Source organism: Bidens hawaiensis, unplaced genomic scaffold (assembly GCF_021521415.1).
Source record: "Bidens hawaiensis isolate Kalapana, Puna unplaced genomic scaffold, B.hawaiensis_p1.1 tig00000326_1, whole genome shotgun sequence".
Classification (NCBI taxonomy): Eukaryota; Viridiplantae; Streptophyta; class Magnoliopsida; order Asterales; family Asteraceae; genus Bidens; species Bidens hawaiensis.
Genome location: NW_027491025.1, coordinates 2,529,807 through 2,536,806, shown reverse-complemented (window position 1 = coordinate 2,536,806; position 7,000 = coordinate 2,529,807). Strand labels below are relative to the sequence as shown.

The 7,000-nt window shown below is 35.5% G+C and overlaps 1 pseudogene; it reads right to left on the bottom strand.

The window, feature by feature from the left end:
- Positions 1–4,306: 4,306 nt before the first annotated feature.
- LOC143621427 (syntaxin-125 pseudogene) lies at positions 4,307–5,514 on the bottom strand (annotated as a pseudogene).
- Between the last annotated feature and the right edge of the window lie 1,486 nt (positions 5,515–7,000).

The window sequence follows — 7,000 nt, the reverse complement described above, 5'->3', positions numbered from 1 at the left end:
GTCATTTTATCATATGTTTTTGTTATTCTTGAATACTATGTGAATTTAATGTTTGTCTATAGGCTTGCTAATGAGAAAAAATAACGTGTCTCATTTGATGAACATACTTGTTATCTTCAGGATCACGCGTTAAGGTGTGCTTCTAAACCTGTTAAGGTGCACACCATTAAAATTCTAGTGACTGGTAGTCAAATTGATGGGTTATATTTCTTTGGTGATGCTTCTAAACCTGTTAAGGTGTGCTTTAATAGTCATGTTGTTTTAAATTTATGGCACTCTAGGTTAGGACACCTTTCTCATCATGTTCTAAATGTTTTAAAAAATGAATTAAAAATAAAAACATTAGATGAAATCTTTCCTTGTGGTATTTGTTACAATGCCAAACAACAAAGAGAACCCTTTCCACTAAGTGATCATAAATCATCAAACCTGGGGGAGCTGGTTCACTTAGATGTTTGGGGTCTATATAAATCGAAAAGTAATTATGGGTATCGGTTTTTTCTGACTGTTGTGGATGATTTTTCAAGGTGTGTGTGGATTTATCTGTTAAAAAATAAAGATGAGGTCTTATACAACATTCAAAGTTTTTTTAATGTTATAAAAACTCAATTTAATACCACTATAAAAACTTTTAGAGGCGATAATGGCTCGAAATTTGTTAACAGCCACATATCTAATTTTATAAGAAATAATGGTAATATTCGTCAAACTACATGCACCCATACTCCACAACAGAATGGAATTGTTGAAAGAAAACATAGGCATTTGTTAAATGTTGCAAGAACCATTTTATTTTAAGGGGTATCTCTCTTCGTTTCTGGTCTGAATGTGTGCTTACCGTTACTTATTTAATTAACAGGACTCCCTCTTCAATTCTTAATGGCAAATCACCGTATGAGCTTATGTTTGGTTTTCAACCCTCTCTAAATCACCTTAGAACGTTTGGTTGTCTTTGTTTTAGCACCATTTTAAATAACACTGATAAATTTGGGAATCATGCAGAGAAATTAATGTGTTTTCTTAGTGTATTCTCCTTTTAAAAAGGGATACAAACTTTGGAGTCTTGATCAAAAGAAAATAATTTTTTTGAGAGATGTAAAATTCTTTGAAACTATATTTCCTTTTAAAGATAATAAACTTTTAAATGATGACTCTACAAATGTTGACCCTTTGGTAAATTCCTTGAAAACATTTTAAATTTATTTGATTCTAATCAGTCAAACAAACCTAAGAGTGAAATACCCGATGATGAGGAGAGGGGTCCTAGTGAGGTAGTTAGTACTGAGCAGCAGCCTTGTGCCCAGTCTAAAAACCCTGATGGCGAGTCTCATCCACAGCAGCCTCACGGGTCGACTGAACGTACAAGTGAGGCTAGTGGTTCTAGAACTACTGATGACAACACAAGCTCTCCTGAGGGATCTAATATTCCTAGTGTTCCGGTTAGAAGATCTACTTGGAATTCTTCTGTATCAAGAAAATTAGATGATTTTATCATATAAGGAAAAGAAAAATATGGAATGGAAAAAGTAGTAAATTACTCAAACTTATCCTTTGAAAGTAAGTGCTTTGCTTCTTTCCTAAACAAATCGGTTGAACCAAAACATTTTTTTCAAGCCAAAAATGATGTCGAGTGGGTGAATGCCATGAATGAAGCGATGGAGACCTTACATCGAAATAAAACATGGACCCTTGTTGATCTACCTAAAGGTAGAAAACCAATAGGTTGTAAATGGGTCTACAAAATCAAATATAAATCTACGGGTGAAATTGAAAGATTTAAGGCTATACTTTTTGCTAAAGATTATAGTAAAAAAGGAGCAGACTTTGAAGAAACATTCTCTCATGTTGTTAAAATGGTTATTGTTAGGTGTGTGCTTACCCTCGCCATTGAAAAAAAACTGGCCTCTCTTTTAACTTGACAATAACAATGCTTTTCTATTTGGAAATTTAATTGAGGAAGTTTACATGCGGTTGCCAGAAGGTTATTTTACTTCACATGAAACCAAAATCTGTAAATTAAATAAATCTTTGTATGGTCTAATAAAACAGATCGACACCAAGAATGTGGAATGAGAAACTAGTTGGCACTTTTACCAAATGGGGTTTTGTCCAAAGCATGTGTGATTACTCACTCTTTGTTAAAAGTGATAAATCTTCAATTGTGATTTTACTTGTTTATGTGGATGACATTGTAATAACTGGTAATGACCTAACTGAAATAAACAAAGTAAAGCAAATGCTAAACTCAACCTTTTTAATCAAAGATCTTGTTTTACTAAAATATTTTCTTGGAATATAAGTTCCAAGGTCTAAAAAAGGTATTTTTCTATCTCAAAGAAAGTATTGTATTGATCTTCTTGCTGAATTTGGTCTTAGTGGGTGTAAACCTGTCAATACACCCATTGAACAACAACATTCTTTAATGAATTTTTGTAAAAAAGATGAAACCCTCTTAACTAACATTACAAGATTTCAAAAATTGGTTGGAAAACTAATCTATTTATCTCACACGCGACCAGATATCTCTTATGCTGTGTAATTCCTTAGTCAATTTATGCACAAACCCACCAATTCTCACTTTCGCTTACTTCGCTATTTAAAAAAGGCCCCGGGAAAAGGTATTCTATTTAGCAGAGCTCTGGTCTAAATATTCGAGCCTATGCTGATTCTGACTGGGGTAAATGTCTTGAAACTAGAAGGTTGGAAGTAAGAAGCAAGAGATCGTATCTAGGTCCTCAGCTGAGGCCAAATACAGGTCCATGTGCACTGCCGCATGTGAAATTGTATGGCTGACTAATGTCTTGAAGGAGATCCATATTCAAGTTACTTCTCCCATTGAGTTATTCTGTGACAACAACACTGCTATCTCCATAGCTCTAAATCCAGTTTTTCATGATAGAACTAAACACTTTGAGATAGATTTGTTCTTTCTTCGTCAATAAATCTCCGCTGGGCTTCTCAAGGCTATGCCTATCAACTCCAATGAACAAGTGACAGACGTGTTCACCAAAGGTTTGTTGGCAACTCAACATGAGTTTTTGACTAATAAATAATCTATGTATGACATGTTCGGATTATCAAATTCAGGGAGGGTGTTAAAATCTAAGTATTTATATTTTCAATTTATAATCCTCATTTAATTAATGTGTTTTTTCTCTTTTTATTTTGCATACGGGTTGGCTTCCAACTTGTGTTTTATGGGCTTGTCCTTGCTGTCAATAATACAAGAGGCATCTCTCTATTTGGAAAGGAGCGTCGCCTGCTATGGATTTCCACAATCTCCGACGATGATTATGGATGAATACCTTACTACCTTCTTATAAATGGAGTGCTCTTCATCGTAGAAAAAATAAAGAACAACAATAGTCTTCTTTTTAAAATATATTACCTATTGTCTTGTCTAGGGTTTCTTACCCATAAGAGTTGCTCTTTTTTATCTTGTGTATCAAGCTTTCTGATAGAATAAATCAAGTTATTCATGTTTTATAACAATTACTTCCTTAATTTGTTCTTGACCTTGACTATGGATTGTTATTTTAAGAAAATCTTTGCCATTCAATTCCCAAAAGATATTATGTTTATGATTAAACCATCGTTGGCATTCCCACAAGATATTAATCTTTGCCATTCATTCCCACAAGATATTAAGTTTTAAAAAAAATCATTCTTTCACCGTTCACCTCTTGTACCTTCTTGTAGATCTTTCCTTTTCAACAACCGTCATGTCATCCTTCACATAAACATTCTCCCCATCATGGAAGAACTTGTCGATATTAATTGCCTCGTTTTCGACACCACCATCGAACCTCCATAATATAATCATATGCTTGTCTCTTTAGGTCTTGATATATTAAAGAAATTGGAAAGCAAATCATGCATGATGTCTAAAAAAGGAATTTGATAGGTATGTCTAGCTTCTTCTCTGTGACAGATTATAAGATGACATAAAAAAAGGAGAAAAGAATAACAAATGTTCGCGTGCTGCAATGGGAATATAATCTTAATATTGGATTTTATGATTTGTTTACCATTTATTTACACCAAAGACTTTACTCAGCCATACTAATATAACTTGTTATAATAAACATAGAAAAACATTCTGAGTCATATTTCTTAAACAACACTTGTGACCCGAGTTTAAGATAACTTAAGAGAGAAAAATATATATATAATTAACATCAAATAAAAAAAATAAAGCTTTTTAATTGAAGAGTTCAAATAAATTTCTGTTTACATTCACTTCCAATATTATATTGACAACACACTTGAAACATTAAATTACAAGAGACTTACAATATCAATTTCCCTACTAATAGAAATTTTGAAAGGTCATATAATATGCATTGCGTCCAACCCCTTTATTTATACCAATATGGTAACGGTATAACAACAAAGTACAAGGCAAAAATAATTACGGCAATAAGGACGAGGATGACCGTAATGCAAGCACAAGTTCTCCACCTCTTTCGTAACTTCTTGGCTACTGCTATCTGATCCGCCTCGAATCGTACAAAGGAAGTTGCGTTAGCCTCATGATCACTTTCGATGTCATCGGGTTGTTGTCCTTGTGTCTCTAGTTGTATGACCATGTCTAAGAAAAGTTTAAGTAGTTTACTTAAACTCTTCTTAATTTGAACAATAGCATCAATTCTTTCTTGAACTTCGGAGATTGTATCCATAGTTTGTCCACGACCTTGATCATGGAATGCTTTTCGAAGAAAATCTTCGTCATTCACATTAGATATTAAGTTGTCGATTAATTCTTCGTTGGCTTTCTCACCAGTGACGACAATGTACGTTCTCTCGATAGTCTCCTTGTGTTCATCATTTATTTCTTTCTGCAGTTTTTGAAAGTCGCCCATCATGATCTTAAACTTCTCACCCAAATCAATAACAACCGAAGTTTGAGTTCGATCAAATGACGAACTAGGGCCACACCCTGGGATCTTTCGAAGCTCGGCATTCGACTTGTGTAGCGCCTCTAGCTTTCCCTTGGCGATCTTCACAATATTTAACAAGTGCGTAAAGTCTGAATCCATCTTAGATCTCAACAACTTCATCCGTTTGGCATCTTGGACCATTTTTCTTTCCTCATTCGACTCTTGTACCTTCTTGTAGAGCTTCTCGACGACCATGATATCATCCTTCACGTTATCGACATCATGGAAGAACTTATCGATATCGATTGTTTCATTCTCAACGCTAACACTTACCTCCATGACATCAATATATGCTTGTGTCTTTACGTCTTGATATTGTTTAAGGGAATTGGGAAACAAATCATCCATGTAGTCAGCAAAGGGATTTGAGAGGTGAGTCTAGTGTCTTCACTCTAATAGATTTTCAGCAAGACTTAAATTAGAAGAAAAGGAATTGCCAATGTTTGCGTCTTGGAATGGAGATATGACTTTGACTATATTATATAAGAAAGTCAATGATTATGCCATAACAGCTCTAAGATAAAATTTTATATTAAAATTTGTTAACCACTAATTTACACCAAAGACTTTATCAACAATAATTTCATACTTAAATTAAGCAGTTTTTCACACCGACATATTAGAAGATATACTAAATTAAATAAATAGTGAAATAACACTTAAGTTTGTTTTTTTTTTTTTGTTTTTTCTTTTTTAACAACCATTTGAATCATTAAAAAATTAAAAAACGGGAGGTTAGTATGCTTATATTTTTTTTTAACGACCACAAACATAGAATGCCTAGGTATTCCGGACGGGGTGACTCAATAGCTAAATGTCACCGCCAACTGGCCCAACCTAGCCGTACGGAGCCCTTAAGCGCCTCCAAATTATCTCCAGTTCCGGGAAAAATCCAACCGTCTGAGGGCCCACTGGTGGTAAAACCCGGTTGTCTGTAGGCTCCTGGCGGATCGTACACGGGATGTCGCTAACAACGCAGGTGCGGAATCCCTGCGTAGGTAGATACGAGTGTAGAGTATGTAGATATCGAACACACAAGCAATAAACCAAACACGTTATATTGATAACAAACACGTGACCCGAGGTCACTATTACAGACAATGACACGTAACACACGAAGTAAACAGCTGAAACGAAAACCCTAAACGACCAACACTAACTGTTTCGGCTGAAACAGTATATAAACATGACAACTTCGCCATAGGCGAAGTTGTCAATAACTTCGCTGATTTAACAAGTTCGCCATAGCGAACTTGTTGAAAACTTCGCGTGTTACAAATATAAACATAATCAAAACATAATTGCATTACAGACTCGATTACAAATGCTAGACTATGAACTACTGACACACATGTACCAACAGACTCCCCCTTGGCAGTAGCTTCATATCTTGATCTTCAAATCTTGAGTCTTGTAATCTTGCATCTCTACGCATGCGCCCCTTCTCTAACACATACCGACACCACCCGTTGATATTTCCTAGCTTGATCCTTCCAAGCAGGAATGTAGAAGATCTTCTTCTCGTTGAGCACTTTCAGATCAGCCTGCGATAGATTAACAAGATGCATCGGGTCGTAAACCCGAAGTACTTCTTGTTCATCCTCATCTTCCATTACCGCCTCAGCTGTCTCACAATCCACGTACCACCATTTTAGATCTTTGAGGACGTTCTTGGGCATGAACTTCATCGGTACTTCTTTAAGGCACCGGATCGGTTTGTATTTCATGACCATCCAAGGTTTTCCATCAACTCTCAGACCTCTATCCTTGTCTTCGACAAGTTTCCCCTTTTGTGGTTTCAGTAGCTCAAACTTTTTCTCTTTAACGCACTCTTTCCACACGATCTTCGCAATGATTCTAGCCATGTTGTCTTCACTTCTGTTTATCAATCCCAATCTGGCTAAATCTTTTACTTCACATTCTGGCAGTGTGTTTAGAGATCTCAACTTTCTCTGGAAGTACTGAATGCCATCGTATCTCTTGATCACGAAGAGCCGCAGCTGCTCGTCGTATAACCAGCAGATAATACCTTTCTTGGCTTCCGCGTATCCCTTAATATT